The sequence below is a fragment of the Zootermopsis nevadensis genome, unplaced genomic scaffold (assembly GCF_977971745.1).
Source record: "Zootermopsis nevadensis isolate Lab colony 2312 unplaced genomic scaffold, Znev_1.0 Znev_ptg000011l, whole genome shotgun sequence".
NCBI lineage: Eukaryota > Metazoa > Arthropoda > Insecta > Blattodea > Termopsidae > Zootermopsis > Zootermopsis nevadensis.
Window position 1 is genome coordinate 3,737,697 of NW_028259143.1, and position 21,559 is coordinate 3,759,255.

A 21,559-nucleotide genomic window follows, 5' to 3' on the forward strand; every position below is an offset into this window, starting at 1 on the left:
TTTTCCATCTATGTCTTATACTGCAATTATTTATCCACCATTGTTCAATGCATTTAAACAAGTACACACTGCGAAGCTGAAAAAGTAACTGAGATTTTCTATTCAGGTTCTAATAGCAACTAAAAATGTTTAACAATTATTTATTTTAATCCGTCTTATCACAATATTTAAAATTTCTTATAATTAAGATAATAAAATATCATTGATGTTCCATCTTTTACAAGATGTTCCAAAATGTAAATCGATCAATCGATATGGAACATCAATGATATTTTATTATCTTAATTATAAGAAATTTTAAATATTGTGATAAGACGGATTAAAATAAATAATTGTTAGAATATTCACAATATGACGCAATTACACTATCTTATGAACTAAAAATGTAACAAAGCAGACTGTCAGAAAGCAGTCTTCCTAGCATTTTGTTAAATATTCACCATTGCAAAAAAAATATGTGATGTATAAAGCGAGGGTATTCTGACATGTAAAAATGACGCCTACATTTGTGTACGGTTAACAGTCTTTTGAAAACGGGTGCTTCATGATTCAAATCCCAAGAATTAATCACTTAATTCAATTACATTCAATCACTGACTTTTACAAATCAGAATTCAGTTCATAAATGATATGAAAACAGTATATTACGCCGAAACACTGTTCTCTGTCTAAAAAAATACACGGTAATACAACCCAGTAGACCAACATCGACTGAATTCCTTTCGCTCGACACATGATATCAAAACAGGCCGAGTAGTTTTGGAGATAAAACATAGGGATTTAAAGGCACTGACTGCACATTATATATTCATTTACACAACTGTACACAGAACAAAAAAATTGTACTTTCACGTAAGTCCATCCGATGTAGCGGTAAAAAGATTCTACGCTGAAAGGGGTTAAGTCTCTTAAATCGCTTTTGTCTGCACATCGGAACAGACCCCTGCTCTCTCCCTCACTGTCTCCTCTTTAACCTCTCTCCTATACATTTTCATGTTCTCTGACATACTCTACCTCCCTCTACTCCATGCTTTTTATCACCGTCAAAGAATGTGTCCGAAGGGATATCACACTACTCGCAAAGTTTCTGAAAGCCGACTCATTAACTTTCAACATTCACTCTCCTGAGCTCACACAAGAGATTCGTAAGGTAGCAGCATCTCTGGGATACCGCCAATTACACGTACAAGAAACATACGTGTACGAGTGTGTACATTCCGTTCAGAAGGATTGATTCAATTCAGAGGCGACAGACGAGACACTCCTTCTGCGCTAGGTCGTCAGCCAGCTCCTCTCTAACTGGTGCTGCTGTTGACCGGTGAAAAACACAGGGTAGTCTATGTTACACGCTTGGCAAGACACTTCTCTGGCTGAACTCCAAGTTGTCCTACCCCCCACCAAATGAAATTAAGTCCACTAATGTTATGTATAAGCCATTTCAACTAAGCCTGAGGCCAGTGTAAAAGTGCGCGTTTTCGGGAGTCTTGTCAGTTGGCAGAGTAAAGTCACTTCTGCTTCTGATATAACAAATATGGCAAGACCCACGTAACAGTTTAATGCTTGAATGAGTTCTCCGAGCTCTGAAATTCTTATTTTATCCACGACCAAATCAAATACGTCAGTCCATGAACTGTGCTCCTACAGTATGAAATAATTTAAAACAAACAAACCAGAAATAAACTAAACGAGAGGATGATGATAAGCTGAGACAAGAAAATTAAGGCAGGTGGGTTTATCGACCCTTTTCACGTAAAAATACTCTCATGAAATATTACGAATTGGGAATGGTGAAATGCATCATAGGCTATTCGACACTACCCAGATTCGAAACAGATACCATTCAAAATCAAATTGAAGGTCCTTCCTGCGTTCACTTTCTTTCAGAGGTTAAATAAACCCGCGTGTTATTTATAGCTTTAGTTAGAAATACACAGACTTAATACCCACTTAAGATACATGAATAACAGCGTATTAAGTAAGTTACAAATCAATAAAGCTTCAGCGATGGAATCAAATTTTGAATACTAATTAAATTTAAAGTTCATTATAAAGCAGAACGCTGATGGGGCGACGAGACTGTTCTGCAGCCAGAACCAGAGAGGAGATTCGAGGTCGGGTAGTGAACTACACGAGATTGAAAGTAACCAACCGAGGTGGAAAATCCTCCAGAGAACAGTTGCTGTGGCAACAGGACGATCCGATTAGATAGCAAAATGTTTTGCGTAAGATTAGCTTCAGTTTTCGCTTCAACTTACTGTAAAGCTTTCTGTCGATTATACATAAGAAATTATTTTATCATCAGCAGACTTGTTGTCACCTCGTTCAGGATATCACTGGCATCACGTGACAGTCGAGACTCATTTACGTCACATAATTTCTCTGCACGGAAATTTAAGAAGCAATAAAACTGACGTCACTTCGCTGTCATTCAAAGCTGTCGTGATCTTCCATGAAGATTATTAAAAGTTTCTTGTTACTACCAATACAGAGTTTTTTCTTAGTTCATCGTAGGTTACACTTCGAAACTTCAGGGCTGTTATGAAATGAAATATGGTGGCCCTTTATGAGATTCATTTATGGAAGTATTTAATGGGATAAAATAAAAGTTTACATAGAAACCGTTGGGAAACCCAATGCGTCTTTTATGGAAAAGAAAATAATTTCCCAAACAACCTCATCGTTTAAGTAAAATAAAATTCTCCAAATTGAGCATATGTTTTCAAAAGTGTTCCTATTTTCAAAGAGTGATGGAAAAATAATAAAAGTGTGTTTACGCTTACAGGTAAAACGGTACGTCGTCTTTCCAATTACAGGCCAAATCATGATCTTAAACTACCACAGATCTTTCAAACATTTTTCAACATTTAGAAACCAAGAACAATAGCGAATATATATACGCGATTTATAACGAGACTGATGTCAATCCTGGGAACTCTTCAGCTCAAAAACTACTATTACCCATCTCCTTCCCAAAACACTGAAGATACAGAACGCCTACATACAATTTGTCACTTCCTTTCTACGCTAAATAAAAAATCTCTAGAAACAAACTGGTCTTGAAAATGTTTGTAACTAATCCTGCAGTGTCTCGCCGTTTCTGTTAACCTGCGCACGAGAAAGGACTACGTCATTGTGGGAACCGGTGATTAAAATAAGAAAAATGGAGTATTAATCAAGAAACATTTTAACAGTATTGCCATGTGCAGACGACCAGTTAATTGCTAAAAATGGGCATGACAGTTCTTCAGTTAACCGCGTAATAGAAAATTACGGCCTAAGAATACAAACAACCAGAACTTGCAGCATGTACAGCCACAACCTGTTCCTTCAAAGATGGTACAGTACAGTTTCACAAAAGCTTCGATGCTGATGTACAGTAATTGCGAATTTTTTGTGTTTCTATTTCATTAGATTCGTGTAGAAGAGAGAAATCTGCGTATGAAACTGCTGACGTAATGCCCGGCATATTCTTCAAAGCAACAAATTAAAACACAAATATCGACACTTTCTTCAACGAAGCCCATGATGAGTGCAAACAGATGAGTCCCGATGGCGAAATGATGAACACATTTAGAAACTACAGAAACAGAATGACTTGAGGGCAGACTAGAACAGACGTCCAAAAGCAGCGAAGCACAAACAATGGTAGCTGTGGATGACGATGTGGTAATACTGTTAGAACGAAGCGCCAAGTGTCTACTTTACTTATGTGGCACACTGTAGAAAGGGTCGTGTAATATAAACTGCAAATAAGTACCATAATAATAATCAATACTGCTGAACATAACAAGAATATTCTACACCAAAACCGAAGCCCGTCATCTGGCATAACCACCGCCCATCCTCATAACCCGTGTCCCCAAGATCCAGTAACGTTAACGATATTCTTCAATCGTCTTCTGGCTGCTGAATAGTGATTTCCTCATCAAAATTCTCTATGCATTCATTGCCACACGCCTCAATAACCAAATTCGTTCGTCTGTCCCACTTTTTTTTTCAAAACGGTCAGTTCCAGAAAAAAAAAGGCAAATCCAAAATATTTGCCTCTTTGACACAATTTCGGAGAGACTATATTATGACCTCTACGCAATTTTGAAAATTAGGTACAGGGGTGTCCAATAAATTTAAACTTCAGAAGGCCTATATAAACTACCCTGTTTCTTCCAAACGGTGCAACATAGAAAACATTAAATACAATAGGCAAATGGACACCCCCAAACCCACTCTTAACTTTCTTCCTTTCCGCTCCCCTCAACAGCTGATTTACGAAACATTACAAGTACAGCTGCTAACCCTCGAAGTTCTTAAGGACCGTTTCTGACGCCGTCCTAAACTAGGGCAAAGAAATGCTATTATAAAGAGACAAAACCCGAGGTTCTACGCACGTCCATACAAAACACCCTTAATATTCCCTCAGTTTAATGGAACTTTCTTGAAGATGACTATCTTCTGGGGTGTTCAGCCGCGTAGTCTCGTAGAAATTAACTGACGTTATCAGAGGTGCTCACTGCCTCCATCATCAGGGTTCTTGTTTGCAGTGACGTGCGTAGGCTAATACACAATTTATGTTATCCAAAAACCCTTTCGCGCTTAACGAGTTTTAAAGACAATATAATGCGACTTCCGATTGCTCGGTGTGGGAAAATAAAACACAGTGACAACTAGAAATCTGTGTTAAAACCTTCTCTGCTACCTTAACATAAGAAAACGCGCATTTTCCAGCTTCATTTTAGAACGTTCGCGGTTACACGAATCCCTGTTAAAGGCTCGGGGGGGGGGGGGGTGCAATTTGGTTTTATGCCATTTCTTTACACTCGGACGAGGGGATCTCATTTACAATGAGGGATCGTAGAGAAAAACGCATTAAATTCCTTTTATCTGTACGCCTTTAGAAGCCATACGGGTTCCTTGTAGCTCCAGCATTACGCCTCCATAATACAGCACCATTTGTCACACTATTCCCCCACCAATCAGACGTTTCCTACAACTTTGGTAAGTGGTCACAGTTGCGACTTACTTGTTACAGTTTCACGTCTTACATCTTTTAACAAAGGGCTTGCAAGATGCTGTTAGATGTGTGCACTATTAACCAACTACATGGAACAGAGACCTCCTTGACAAGCTGTTAGTTGCGCAGTTGGTCAACAGATACACTGAACAATCATTACTGCCCGCCAATGGACCCTATCCTGAGCCAGATGAATCCAGTCGACACCCTCAAACTCCATTTGTCTGATCCTCTAGACCAGTGATATTCAACCTTTTTTGTTCGCGTACCCCCAGATATAATTTCTCTTCAAATTTGTACCCCCAAAGTTGTTGGTGTATAATTCAAATTATACATACTATATAATCTACATCTAAAATAAATTAAATAAATTACACCCAAAATAATGTATTAAATCTGGCCCTGATTATTCAGTTCTTATCATAAAATAATATATTTTTTTTTTAAATTTCACGTACCCCCGGGGGTACGCGTACCCCAGATTGAATACTACTGCTCTACAATATCCTATATACTAAGCAGTCTTATCTTGTCTAATCGTGTCTTGTCTTGACTAACCACTGCGCGTTCAGTCGTAAGTGTACATATTATTTTATTACGCGTCATTTAACAGAAATAATCTTAGACTGACAAAAAAATAACACTTTGAAGCCCAATGGTAACTATCTACCGTATCTTCTCGAATAATAAATAACGCTTAGTTTTAAATTTATGGGTTTCGTATGATTCTCACTGTAAAACAGGGATTATACACTTAAAAAAAACTTGATCTGTGTAATGGTGAAGAGATGTGTTTTCTTTGCGGTGCGGACTAAATTATTAAATACTATTTAGACGAGCTTCGACTTGAAAGCATTAAAAATTACGAATTATATACAATCAGACTAATTCAGTTGAAGAAAGAACCGGTTCAGCAGTAAGGCTAGGTGATTAAAGTTCGGGGAGACGGGCAGGCATGCAAGTGAGGCTTTCCCTTACTGGTTTTGTTGTGGGATTAATTACTGTACACAGGGATGAAGCAACGGAACGCAATTACAAACTTAGAGGCCGTGGGGCGGGGAATGTGGAAATCGAACACAGCTACTTTGCCACGCGTTCATATCTCTACTGCAACAAAGTCCATGGCCCCAAAGCGAAGTTGCAAGGGAACTCCCGATTATATATCAACCGATATATTCGTGCCATTGGTAAGTTAAGGTAAGCTTAATTTTTAAGTCGCGTGGGTGATATAATAAACATAAGTCCCAGCAAGAATGGCTGACCAACACGTCCACACATTCACTAAATTCTCCATCATGGCCTTAAACAATTATTTACATTACCAAACCACAAAGACGTGAACGCATCACATCACATCACACGGATATACGTGATAAAGAGTTCACAGCACTACCTGTTACAGACATAAAATACGCTTACAGCAATTCTCCAATGTAATCTGAATACATTACAAGTCCGGTATTAAACCTTTATCTATAAAACTGGTTAATGTTTTCTGATCTGGTGCCCAAAATAACACTCGCAAGAAACAGGAACAATAATATCATTATTTTAGAAACATTCCTTTACGAAAGTGAAATATACCCGTTTTATCTGTCTCTACCCATCAACAGGTTTGATGTTTGATATCACAATAAAATTAGAGTCCGAATCGTAATTTTGCTTCAAAATATCAAATATAAAGTGCCACTTTAATTGTAACTTAGACGGTTTACACTTCGATGAGGGGGAGAGGAAAGTCATAAACACGATATAACACTCTAACACTATAACACAAAAGGATTCTCTGGTGTAAGAGGTGAAACACAAATCAACTGTGAACTGTAAGAGTGAATTATAATGAATGTGTATCGTTAAGTAAAAAATAATTTACACAGCAGAAATAAATCTAAAAAAAAAACGAAAGTCGTTTCTGATATCTTGTAGCTGAAGGCTTAAAGCAATAAACTTTCGAAGTTCCCTCAGCTGACAGTAGGTAGTAATATTAAACGTGGTTGCTCAGTGCCTCCATGGAACGTATATTTTCCCAACCAGCTTATTTAATTTCAAACAGCTGAAAGCAAACCTGCTCTACATATGGCACGTCATGCCATACACTGTGGGGGAAATTATTGCAACTGTTTATGTTTAAACTGAAAATTGCTTTCACCATCCCGTGGGGGAATAATGTTGGGTATAATAACGTGGATGGAACAGTCTCTCACACAGCGAAGGGAATGTCACTAGAAAACAAAATTGGTATTATCTTATCCACTCCTTTGGTCCCAAATATATGTACGATATTCCAAGAAATACGCTGACTGAACAAATGAATTTACAAGGCCCATGGAAAAAGCATAATCAGGGTACAAAACTATGGGAACTGCTACTTAAATCTGCCATTCAAAAAGCTTAAAACTGTAATTAAGTACAATAACAAATAAGCCTGTATTATATACTATACTGAAATTTAATTTGCCACGCTTATAAAATATGGAAACATGTAAAACAGTGTAACAGAACAAGAATAAGAAAATGCAAACAGAATTTTGGTAAGGTAACCTCTTGGAAAAGCTGTAACATGAAGACGAACCTCACGGAGAAAGGACGAGACATCCTTCGGAGAATTCTGAAATTTTAGTCGTATGGGTCAGCGGCCTGACTAACTTGATTGGGTAGTTCCTGGTTTCTCTAATCCCTTCAGACAAAAGTCGCTCTGTAATTTTCGCCTCTTTGTGAACAGCCCCCTAAGTCCCGCTCGAGGTCAAAGTACAGTGGAGCCTCCATATACCGCTGCTGTGATCATGCCCCCAATACGATTACATATGTTTTAAATATTTCACATATAACGCGGATACTGAAGCTGTCCCCCGAAACCCGCGTTATATCGAGGTCCCCCTGTACTTCGTATCTCACCAACAAATCGCATGAGAGACCTAGACTGGGGGACAATATTAAACTGAAACTTAAATACGCTGTAAAGATGATGCTGGATATATCTAGTTCAAATTTAAGTACAATGACTGGCTGAGAGTCCAACCCGGTACCTCTCAGCATAAGCCATCACGCTTTAGACAATTATGTCAGACACCAAGTTTGGCAGACTACTCAGCTAACAGTATTGGCCTAGATTCTAGAATGAACAGGAGAGGAGCTATACAAGGCTGGTGTTAATTTGCCTTCATTCGCTGCGTTTGTGTTTCTGCTCTTTCCCACGTAGATGCTAATTTATTTCGTCTGTGGTAGAACAGCTATGTCAGCCGGCGTCATCCACGCTTTCAGTCTTCCGACACCCCACTTTAAACCTAAGATCTGTCGCAAAATGACGTCCTCTGCTTCTTTAGAGTCCCAAAGAGACGGTAATCATTGGCGCCAAGGCACTATAATTTCTCACCCAAATCTCTTCGCCCGGTCTTTCGTTTTGAAAGCAGACACGTGATTACCATCCCTTAGGGCTAGCAATTTTACAGAAGATGTTGAGGATGAATGCGAGACGCAAGAAAGCACATGATAACGCTATTCAGTCCTGCTGCTAGCTTCGTATAATCACGTACAAAGATTAAATCAGCCATGCAACATAAGTATTTTATCGAGGTCACCGAACTAATATCCTTAATAGGAAATTAATTAAAACAAATATTGTATCCTTTTGGTCGCGAGAAGTCTTTTATTATGTCTGGCGAAAATAACTTACTATTAACTTACAGCGACACGCATTGAAATTAAACCTTTTCTGCCATGTTATCAACTTGTAGCATTGACACGCGTTAGTAGAATCAGAGTTGTAGCAGCAACCTAAATTATGTTACTGTGTCTTTAATCCTTTAGAACCTCGTGGTAACCGTATATACCACCCGCTGTAATAATCAACAACTGTGTATTTTGCCCAAAATGTGGATTGTCGGTTTCGTAAGATTCTCAGAGTAAACAGCGAAAACAGAACCAACCAGTTCATCTTCGTAACAGCGAAGTCTTGTTGTTGTTTGGTGTTTTTTTTTAATAGGTACGAACTAAATTCGTACATATTAGTTAGACGAACGTCGGGTTCAAAGACAGATAAGAGGAAAGATGTTTCAAATCATTCTGACGAGGAAAATATTCAAACATGACACGAACGAATGAAGTAAGACATTATTAATTAACATAATCCTGATTAAGGGAGTTCCTACTACAGACACATTCTTTCCCTTTTAATATTATGCTCCTTAATCTGGGTGGCATAACCTTTTGGCAAAGCAACCGATAACAAAGATGGAGTCGATCGAGGTATTTTAGGTTGTAATGCGAAAGTTTCGGAAAAACGCATCGCTTCCATCTTCACGATGAATTGTTAGTGACAACTCAAAAGACCTCAGGTCTCATAAATATGGAGTTAGCAGGGTAATGTTAAAAAAATATTTTAAACAACATAACTAAATTAATTCTACTAAATTATCTAAACCGGGTTCAGTGAACTGCCTATACGTCATTTGAACTTCACAATTCCAGCACTGAAGAGACTTTGGTAGTTTGTTTACGGATCGGTAATGCATTAATTTGTTAGCAGTAAAATTTATACTGCTTCATTAATTAAAAATTATATTCAGTCTTCTGCGAGTTCGTGCATTCAAGTATTGTCATTGTATTTGATTTATTTATATATATACTTAATTCAACGACACTGTCAATACACATCGTAGAATTATAGTGCAATTAATTCAAGGAAAATTATATTAAATAAAGCGTTCGTGGCCTAGTTTAAAGTACTACATCAATATTTCTTGGGAGGGACTATAGAAAACAAAACAAAAATCAGAATGCTCAGTCTTCGGGTTTAAATTAACCGGGACCTCCCGAAGACGAAGTACGAATACATCATTAGAGAACAAAAACTGAAATGGCAATTTTTCATACAAAATAATTCGACATGTCATTAACCTAATTTCCGTTTATATTTAACCGAGCTCCCAGTGACTTCCCTTAACACTGTTTCAGCAAGTCAAGTGCCCTTGGTTGCACTGGTTTTTAAAGACCGTACGAAGTGGTAAACCATGAGAAGGTGTTTTGCCAGCGAGCCGATGACCTGAAAGGCAATTTCAGTATGTTCACCTAGCGCCGAAAGACGTCCACATGAGTATAAATACACACACACATCCTGTATGCATTTCCTTCAAACTTACAAATTATTCAGATGAAGACATGTCCAGTGCATGCCAACCGGAAACCCAACGGAAAAAATTACGTTACACGAAACCAAATTTATCCCCGACGCTTAAGTAATCACCACGTCATGCAGACGTATGGGGGGGAGTGAATGTATAACTCCGCGCATTCTTAACCTCAGCATTAAATGTAGGAGAGCGGTCCCAGAGGCTGTGTGGATTCTGCGACGAAGGTAATATCCCGCCCTTCAGAACAAAAAGTTTTTAACTGTGAACAACAACAAAAGGTGAGAACAGCTTTCGAATTCTTCAGCAAGTGTGGCGGTAATGACATCTTAGAATACTTCAAGACCTAAATTGACAGAAACTATGACAATGGAGCAACGCTGAGTTAATCTTACTTGTCAGAAAATTCAGATTCAAACAAGTTAGAAAATGCACTCATAGCGTAAAAACCCTTCTTTCCTTCTGAGCCCTCGAACAGGTTAAAATAAACCGTAAATTTCTTCTTTCCCTTAAATTCTCCTAACAAAAAGTAAAATTATGAAATAATTTCGTAAGACTGAAAGATAATAGACACACTGTGTGTACCTGCATCTTTTCAGGGGTTATTAAATGACATTTCAGAATTCGCTCGGACGAACACGGTGTATCACGAGCAAAGCACGTGTTCAATCTCAGCATTATCTCGTATGGAAATAATCTGCAGTTGTTCCTGAAGCATACAAGGAGTAGCCACTGAATAAGACAACCAACAGTCCGACTGGTAACAACATTTCGATAATCAGCACGTGTTTGCCTGTGACAAGTGCTCATCGAGCTACGAAACATCCCGAAATTACGACCGTACCGAATTCACGCCATGCATCAACAGTACCAAAACCAAACACACGTTCGACCACAAAGTTATCTGCTACCCGTCACACAAGATGTCCAGATGATTGTGTAACGAAAGGATGTGACCACGACTGGTTAAAGCTAATGTCGATGTAACCATCCTCTTCATATTAATAGCAATGTCCTCACCGTAAAGAATGGAAAATATCCGAGTTGAAAAGTATCGTGTAGTCCAAATGACAGCCATCTTCAGACTCACCACCGCGAAAACCTCAACTCCTACTTAAAAAAAAATCTTATCTGGTGAGGTTTTAGTATCTCACTGAGGCCAGCACGAAGATGACTGTTTTCTGGGATGAAATGCCGTGTAGTGAGGTAGAAATTTGCCGACGTTTCAGAAGTGCTTACAGCTTGCTTACTCTAATTTTATAACCTACAAATATCTCAGTCCCTGCAGGCCACTGCCGAGATAAGGCCTTAAAGTAGGCCATCACAGGTTTCTTACCTATCCTTTCCAATTCAATACTAACTAGAATCCTATTATTCGACGTGATTAAATAAGTCACAGATAAACAGAACGACACAAACAGTCCTGGGTAGTAAAAATACGTATCATTAAGGCTTTGACCGGGATGTTCTTTTGTTAAATCTTATGTGGTACCGCCTGATTCGACTTCTAATGGTTAAGTGAAGTGTTTTCTTCGCGGTACGGTCTGGATTCGTAAATATTATGAAGACGAGCTTCGACTTCAAAGGGTTAACCAGCTGATTTTCGTAATGGTGAGGTGTAGTGTTTTCTTCGCGGTACGGACTGAATTCATAAATAATATTCAGACGATCTTCGGCTTCAAAGGGTTAAGAAGACAGAACAATATGGAGGAAATGCAAACCGCAAGGCGTCATAATCCAAAGGCTCGGACTGTAAAGCGAGATCTGACATGCAAGATTTCGTTACTCGTACACTTGGTGTTTGTTATGCACTGTCAATATTTAACGAATAGGCGCGGCGCATACAACGAGCTCACATGAAGCCGAATGTCACACAGCAATTCTGCCAGCTTGCATTTCACGGTTGTCAGCTGTGAAGGTCACGTTCCGGACGAAGGACATCGATGCGATGGTAGTTACATTTTCAACTATCTGTCCACGTGTGATCCTTTATCACCCGTTCACTAACTCCACGGAATCCTTGGAGAAAATTTCTCGCCTTTTATGGCACGTAATGCCACATTACTGTGTCCACAAGACCCCACCATCGGTTCCCATCTCTATCCAGATTAACTCAATTCAAGTTATCCAACATTATTTCCATAAAACCGATTTTAATATTATCCTCCCATACACTGCCAGGTTTTAAACGTTTGAAGCCGAGGTTCATAAAGATAAATATTTAAGAATTCAGTCCGTACCGCAAAGAAAACACAACACTTCACCGTTACAAAGATCAACTGGTTCAAAAGCATTAAATAAGGCACAAGCTCACGGCAATGTGGCTAAACTGTAATCGAGATAAATAATTCGATTTTATATGGTTCTGAACTTGAGTGAACTTAGGTTCTGTTTGCAGAAGTACGAAGGATGTTAGACAAAGAGAACGTGTCTACGTCAATATACAGATAATTCCCGTTTTAACAAACTGAAATTCCCTTACAGAACATTTCTGCGGTAATAACTGAAATCATTCGTTATTCGTTAACATTTTTGACGGAATAAATACGGAAGTTATCTTAGGCTTCCGAGCGAAGTGACGGAGTGCCCGGTGGAAATGGCCCGGCTTCATGCTTCAATTTCAATATTTAAGACTTCCTGGTACACAATCTATCAAAATCGATCCACCAGAAAGCAGCTTTAATACCAGCTGAAAGATAAACAGACACATGACATGACCAAGTCATTATACGTGTAAAGAACGCCTAAGCGATAACTGTGTCACTACATAAACGCTTGCCAAAGTACAGAGACCCGCGATAAAAACTTTGTTTGGCTCGAACATTAATATCAAATAAAACTGGAAGCACTTACGGACATTGTGGTCAAACAAAGCTGCTAAATTATTCAGTTGCAAAATTGGTCAGTAAGCGGGCAACAATACCTTACTCGGAGTGACCAACCTCTCGACATGAAATGGATTTTAACGAGGTACGAATTGAAATGGCGTGTAATATGTGAAAACACGTCACCAACATACTTTCCCTGCTAGGTACAGTCTCTGCTGAAAACAGACATGGTTAGCACGCGACAACACATTAGCGGCAGGCTACTTGAGGAGAAACACTGCCCTCTATTTATTTCCAAACCCTGAGATAACCGCCAATCTGTAAAAACTGAAAAATTACGTCGAAGGAGTGAGTACTCTAGCTGTCATTACCTCAGTTTCTCATTGAGTATATTAGAGGCCTATAAGCCTAGTAAAATTCTGTTTATATCAAAATTCCAAGGAAACTGATGAAAATAGTGCGATGGTGGTACGACGACGATTAGCAGGATAAAACAGAAGAATGCGGAGAAAAAACTTCCCCACAGCCATTTTACCCACCACGAATCTCACTTGAAGTTAATAACACCGAACGCAGGAAGTCAGGACATGTACAGACAGTGCAAAAATTCGGAGAGTTCGCCAGAATTTGACCTTCGCGAAAAGTAAGAGTTGTCAAGGTACAATGACCTTCGTATGAACGGGTGTCTGGCGCCTGGGTTATGGCGTCATAACTGGGGATTCCCCATGAATGCGGGGATGTCTGAGGATTCCTCAGTCAGTCACTTCTGCGCACAGAAACGAGTTTCTTCACGCAAAATGCTGTTGTCCGATTTTAACAAAACCTGGAATGTATGGTACCCTTCAGTGAACTCTCAAATATCAAATTTGATGAAAATCTAATCGGTGATTCTCGAAAGTGGGAGTACGGAGAGACATGGGAACCTAATAAGCACATCTTTGCTACTATGCCTTGCAAATGCGCCTAAAATAGGCGCTGTAATTCTCATGTTTCGCAAAGTACAAAAAATAAATGTTAGAAATATGAAGATATGAGGTCTGCAAACACGTCAGGGACCTGTAAGGACTCCCTGAAGATCTCCCATTTCTTCCAATTACCGTCTATGCACAACCATTTCGCTGTGACAAATGTTTCCTCGTCGGCCTATGCAAGACGTGACCTATACGGAAGTACGTCCTAATCCACCAGAGTAGGGAGACGACGGAACGTTCCAGAGATGCTGGCAGTTGACAACCGATGACATGCAGCACCCAAGCCGATATTAACACACCGACTGGTCACCAGGAACTTCAACCCGATGTTGCTCGTCACGTCTAACACTTCGAAATGTCCCCTCCTCCGGAACAAGGTACAGCACACGTCTCCAACTTACACTTCTCGGGACTTCAGGGTGGACAAAAATGACACGTATTTATGGCACTGTCAAAAATTTACGTGTTCTTGTGGATACACAAAGATGACGTTTTACCAACATAACCGCACTGGAAAGCCGAACATAACATTGAAAGTTCAGGATTATCAACTGATTCGTCAAACTTCAATAATGTACCCCGGGCAAAGCAAATTTCTATTAAATAAAATACCGTACAAATTTTTACCAGTAAAATACTTATTTATGTTAAAAAGGGGTGGGGATTAAAAATAGAAACTAATTGCCTTGCTTAGTCTTGGTAAACAAACGATAAGTCTAAAAAGCGGTGATATATAAGACCATCGTCTAAGACGTTAAGAAGAGAATTGACTTAAATCTAATTAAACGAGTCAGACATTAACATTTGTGAACGCTTACGTCCTATAATGACCTCAGATCAACTCAAAGCAAGCTGCCTACTAACACACCTTCTTAGAAATAGCATTCTTCGATCACAGGATATATACCTTCTCCGATGCACCATCTGCTACTGAGATAGCTTATCATTCTATCAACACACACACACTGTCATACCCACTCAACCTAATACAACTTACGTGTCGCTTTGCAAATAAAAGACGCGATAAATGGTAACAAAAGAGTAGTTTGTTGAACCATAATTGACAGGAGTGTCCGTTTAAGAGAGGACAATATGATCTGTCGTTCATTATTTTTGTTTCCGATTCGAAATTTAAATCGGCAAACTCCGGAATACGAACCAAGGGTGCTAAACACAACGCCACGCCGTTTATGGCGGAATTTCCGGCTAAAGTTAATTCCAGGTAGAGGTACACTATCAACACACCTAATAACATAAGCCTTCACGTATTTGTTGCCCATATTGGAAGTATTAAAAGCTGCATAATGATAGCAGCACTTGCGAAACAGAACATATTTCTTTTAGCGTCATTGCTGAGAACTTTGGACCTCTGTTAGCGCAACCCAGACATACATCAAAACAAGAATATTTTGAGCTGGTTTCTTAATGATAATACAGATTATTTGTTTAACAAAGCTGTCAATATCTCAGATTAATACACAATGTGAAGTAACAAGACGATTAATAAATCTGAAATTTTATGGAAGGAATCTGTAGTTAGCTGCTTTAAACAACTAATCCGACAATTTCTTGGGGGGGGGGGGGGGCACAAACAAGCTGTCAGGATAGCCGGACTTTCGGCAGACATATCGAGGTAAAAATATTCAACACCAAATATTTTAATGTTCCTCTCTTGTAGTGACATTCGCTCTCTAGGTGTGTCGCTGTTTGCGCCGTGCGGATTCGCAAGGAGAAAGTCTTATTTCACAACTCCTACCACTCTTGCTAAATTGTCACTATCGGCGTGTATTATTTCGTATAACGGCTTGGGCATAAATTACACACTATATTCTAAAGTCAAACGTAAATGGCTATTATTCTGTATGAGCTCAAACAGCGCCTTTTTATTCTGTATCTTATAATCACCTTAGTCAATTTCAAACGAACTTCGCATAGAGTGGACAACTGTAAATGCCATTTATGAAGATCAATCCATCATACAATGTGGGTTAGTGATTACTGGTGGCGAGAATAATCTCGCGTGCTTCATAAAGTTCAGTAAATAATTACAATGTGCTGTATTTTGTAAAATTACACATGAAAATAAATTATATAGCAGTGTTAAGTAACTTTTTTTGTCACACAATAGAAGGCAAACTCACGATTAGAAAAAGTTCGCACAGCCCGTAAGACAACCAATTGGTCCTTCGAAAAAGTAGATCGCATACTCAAAAGATTAAATCTCCCTCTGGTGTAGCTGTAAGGAGTAATTTCGCCTATTCTTCACAAGTCACATCAAGGACGGCTGGAATGAAGCTGGATGCAGAATTTACTACTCACTTTCATCTAATATGGAAGACGCGAGCGATGGAGGTTTGAGCACTTCTGCGCATGTACTGTCTTGTCACGTGTCATCGCCACCCAATCAGCTTTAGTCACTCGCTCGGACAGTCATATTTTTCGTGTCACGTGTGAACATGTTTTTGTTAAGCAAATTATTAGTATTTTGCGTTAGAAAAACAAATGGTGTATTAAAACACAGAAGGTACACGTCGGAGGTGTTAGATTCTACACAGGCATGCATGCCAGCCCACGACGTTGCCAAGGCGCGTCTGCCTGTATGTCTATATCTGTGCCATCCGGCTTCATTCAGTGTCGATAAGTTGTGTGCTGCGATAAAGAATGCGTGGAGCTTAGACTCCACGCTCGCTACAGCATTTACCATGTTATTATGGAATTTGGAACGCACAACTGGATCTATGCGTCAGAGTCCTTGAGAAGGAGAAAGTCGCTCAGTTGTCACGAAATCTGCCGCATTTTATGGAAACCAAAGGTGCATTACCGCCATTAAAGAATCTGCTGATTGTCTCTGAGAAAGTAAAAATGAAAAGTTGGGAATTTTCAAATCGGCCCCCCAAGGACAGCAGAAGGGTAATTTGTAGCGGCCTCATTTCTACAATGGAAAGATGGCGTTCGAATCTCGCTCGAGGTACCTTGCGATGGGACCATCTTAAATCGAGGGCCTCAGTGTTAACCGAATGATACTGTTCACACACACCTAACTCTGGTGAAGGAGTCTTGGTATTTCATCTGATGTAAAAAAATTGCCAAGTTCATACAAATTCACTAAATCTGTGTTTAATGTGTTTATTTTACGTGTAGTCCTAAATAAACATACGGGGTCAACTTAGACCCAGTAATCAATCAACCACATCAATAACATTTTGGGTTAGGTCAGTTTCATTTTTTAAACTTCGTCTACTTAGTCCATAAGTTTGAGTTTGTTTGTTTTATTATTGTAGGAGTAGAATCGCAAAAAGCCACTGCAGCGGAGTCGACTTAAAATCCATTAATCAATTATCCATACGAAATGGAAGGCAATTCAAACTGTCACTGGTCGTACTGGCGTTTTCTAAATATAATGTGCTTCGTATTCGGTAATAAAATAATTCGATTCCCTGTTCTTTTGAGGCTCTTAATGGTTTTACTTCATTGTTCAGGGCAAATGACTATGCATCTTAAAAACATACCATAACTAATTACTACACTGCATTTATAAACGAACCTTACATTTAAGAGGGTAGTTAACAATGACCTAGCAGGTGTAAATATTAATCCTTTGAAGCTGAAGTTTGTCAAAATACTACTTAGGAATTGATTCCACGTTAACTTTAATTCAGCAAAAATGTCACTTAAGCCTTCAGTTCATGTGTAAATTGTACAAAGGTATTTATGTTAAATTTTCGAAAAATCAATAAACATGATCTGACAGAACATTCCGAAAGTTGTAATCCTTTTTCTTTAAGATAGGAAATCCCTTAAGTCTCGCAACAGCGAAATGTCCGAGGAAATGTAACGTTAGTAATCCATTCAATTGTACAAGGATAACTAATGGTATAACCTCTCATGCCACATCAAAATTAGACGCTAAATGGGTGAAATATTCCTCCCTTCCTCTGTTAGGGCTCAAGATAAATGGGCTACTATGCGTGCCTCACGCACAAAACGCGCCAGTGGTGTAAATCATTTTATGAAGTTCAATTGTCTGAGAACGTGAACACCGGAGAGTGAGAACTTAAACGTTCGTGAACCTTTCTATAAAACTGTAACAACCTTCCTCATTCATAACAGCCTTCCTTCCAAACTAAGAACACTGTCTTCTGGGCTGTTGCGCGCATAAGCGAGCCGACATTTCTGAGGCGATTGCTACCTCCATTATCTGGAAGATCGACCTGATAACTGACCTCCGAAACGTCGGAGTACGTATAGCAGAATACGCGGCATAATAACCCAGAAGACAGCCATCTTCATACTGGATGCCATGAGAACCTTTTAATGGCCGAATTACGCCAGATCCTGAAATTTAAAAAGTTCAAAATACAAGTAACATTAATTCATGACGTGAGCTCGTTTAAGCGCAGGAGTTTTTAAGTACAGATGTTAAAACAGGCCTTGATAAAACTAGATGGAGAAATTTCACTTTGCTTCACTGCACTTCTTACAGACGAGTATGGCAAACTACGCTACGAGTCACGCACGAGTGTGTTATCACAGGGACGGAGCCTGCCAGATGAAACTGCAGATGAATTAATCTGCCTTCTTGGTTACAAATTGCTGGCATTGTACCCAATGCAATGAGTCAAAGTCTATTTTCTAAAATAATATCACACATCAATATGAGGACCCCCTTCGCCTTCTGAACAGATTCATTTTGTTGCAACTCGCAATGACTCGATGCTTTAAAGAACGTAAGAGGAATACAGTCTTTTTAAAACACTGTATACGAATCCACGAGGCCTGCGCAGTATGCATACGAATGTTAATTAACTTACTGGCAAACGAACAGAATGTGTAGTTTGATAGAAGTTAATTGACGTTTCAGAGGGCGACTGGCCACATGATTGAGGTGAAGCATCTCTGAAACGTCGGTAAGCATCTACCAGACTACATACCCCAACAATCCAGAAGACAGACATTTCACTGTATTCTTAAAATGTAAACATTATCGGGATTTCGTATCTATCAGCATTTTGAACTAAAGCAATGGTAGCAGGACCCGAAATTTTAACACCCCTAATACCAAAAGTAGCCACTAGACACGACCCTGAGCCCGTCTCATCCACCTCCCACCCCCCTCAGAGCCTATTCTCATAATATTCATCTTAATTTTATTCTCCCATCTCTCTCTCTCTCTCAATCTTCCAAGTGGAGGTTTTAGTGTTTCATTTCCGCAGATACTAAAGGCATGTTATTTGCTGGTGGCCTACTGAAATTTTTGAGAATTTAATTACAGTCCGTAACGGTATATGACCGACTTTATACGAATCTAAAATTTAATTTTGTAGATATTTTAGCAAAAACGGACCACGTAACAGAAATGTGATACATGACACGAACAGATTCCATGCCACGGAAAAGTGAACGCAAACTCCTGACGATAACACGAAGTGGAATTTACGAACGAACAGGTCATTTTATGACAGAAAATATTAGAAAACATTGGCTTTCCCTTATCAAAGGTTTATCTCAGTCGCTTCAGCAAGCAAAATCAGTAGAAAGCTACGAGTCTTCCTTAAAAATGTACAGTGTCTCACAAATAATCACACAGTAATTTCAATTTAACCTTATCTGTCCGAAGACATCGTCTGCCTAACCGTAAATAATAATTTCGCTCAGGTCTGAAAATTGTAAGACTCAATGGCAAAAAATCGAACCCAATTTCTTTCCTTTACTGCGCGCAAACAAAACTTTCAGCACTGATAAATGCAAGGACCTTTTGAAATATAGGCATCTGTTAACCTACTTAAGTCCAGAACGAAGCATTTTTCTAGCACATTAATTCTGATGTTAATTCTCAACGCAAATTTCTAAGGAACGCAAACTTTTCTTCGTAGATTCTTCCCTGATTCCTACCTGAAAAATCGTGTAAAGTTAAGGAACGAGGTACGTAGTCCCGACGAAAGTTACATTTGGAACAGAGGCAGGGCGATGTTAATATTTTCTGGAACATCAAATCAACTGGACACGGGAGGGTCAACTTGACCTCTCAGTTGTTCGCACATCAATTTCCATCCGACGTCTTCCTGAAGGCTTTCTCTTCAGAAGAAGAACATGAATTGTCGCTGGTCAGACACGGAATCTGATGAAGTACAAATATTCTCCAAATACGTCCTTTACTGTTTTTGAGGATGGGATGTAATGACGGGCTTTTGTGAACATGAACATAAACTGACTGTGAAAATGTCTTTGTAAGCATATTTCAGCTACTAATCACCTTTCAAAGGACAGCTCTATATACGATGGAGCTAGTTAGTAGTGACGAGTTGGGGAGAGTTAAGCTCACATACGAATCGGCGAAACATTTAGCGGGCAGAATACAAAACAACTCAGGGAAAAAAGTTCGGTTCCAACGCGGTCAGCCCGCTTTGAAGCTTTATTCTTTACAGCTGACAGAGATTCTGACAGGTACCAGGCCGGATGAAATGCGAGTGGTTAAATGTTGTACATTTTAATTAAAGCAGTCCATTCCACCACTGAAGTAAGCGCTGGGAGAAAGCGAAGACGACTGGATGACCCTACCAGTGTTGATGGGGGGGGGGGGGGGAGATTCACAACATCAGTAGCCAGTGTAAGGGCTTTACAGGGGCAGCTCTGAGAGAGAGAGGGGCAGAGTCCCGAGTTGGCTGAATTAAGCTCAGCTCGCCATATTGAATCAATACGGAGCAGTTTATCACATGACGCAACACATCCTCCCACACCCCTCAGCGACCGCCATCCCCTTTACAAACCCCACTTCCAGGATTAAAAAAATCCTCTTAGTCCCCCCGCCCCCCTTATTCAAAGCAAAATGACTGAATACTGTTATTCTTCCGCTCTAAAAATATATTTACTGTTTTGGAAAATATTACGGCCGAAATTCTAAAAAAATTCTGCAGGCCTGAATCAGAAGGCACAAAGCAACTGCTGCTGGAATAGACGAAAATGAAGTCGGCTGTCAACAACGTTTCAGTAAGAGGTGTATTAAATTCTCCCAAAAGCTGAGTTTTCCCATTTTCTAGAATGGTGGGAGGGGGAGGTCAAAAAGTGAGTCTCTGCTGTCTGTATTTTACATTCATAACAAAAAACATTTCATAAGCAAATTCCTATGTAGTTGCGGTAACAGGTTCGCAAAAATAACTCAGCTAACTGGTGAGATATTACGAGATTGGAAAGATGTACTCTTTGGAGTACAATATAATTCGAAAGGTGTTCTTCACGTCACATCACAGGTGTTGACGTCAGCAGTACCAAGAATTAACACATGCAAAATTTTAACGGGAGTCTCCTGGTTTCTAGGAAAAACGCGACGGGTGAACAAGATCTTCGTTCACGACAGAACTCAAAAAAAAAAACACCTTTCAAATGGAGCTTCAGGAAGTAGGAAGGGTGTGGATTGGATTCAAGTGGCTGCAAAGGGTAATGAACCATCCTGCCGAGTGACTACGTATCAGCTAAGAAGGACTCTAGGATTAGTCTGACAATTTCAATTTCAAATTCGGGGGGGGGGGGGGGGGGGGGAACTGGCTACATGTCTCTTGAAACCTATCCCACATTTTCCCCATCCACACAAGTTTAGAAAAAGAAGGGTCTATGTCACTGTCATTTCAC

At 39.4% G+C, this 21,559-nt stretch overlaps 1 protein-coding gene across 2 annotated transcripts in view; it reads right to left on the reverse strand.

Moving 5' to 3' along the window:
• Reph (Regulator of eph expression) overlaps nucleotides 1-21,559 on the reverse strand; it is a 124,821-nt gene that overhangs the window by 61,231 nt on the left and 42,031 nt on the right. The gene's annotated exons all lie outside the window — the stretch shown is intronic.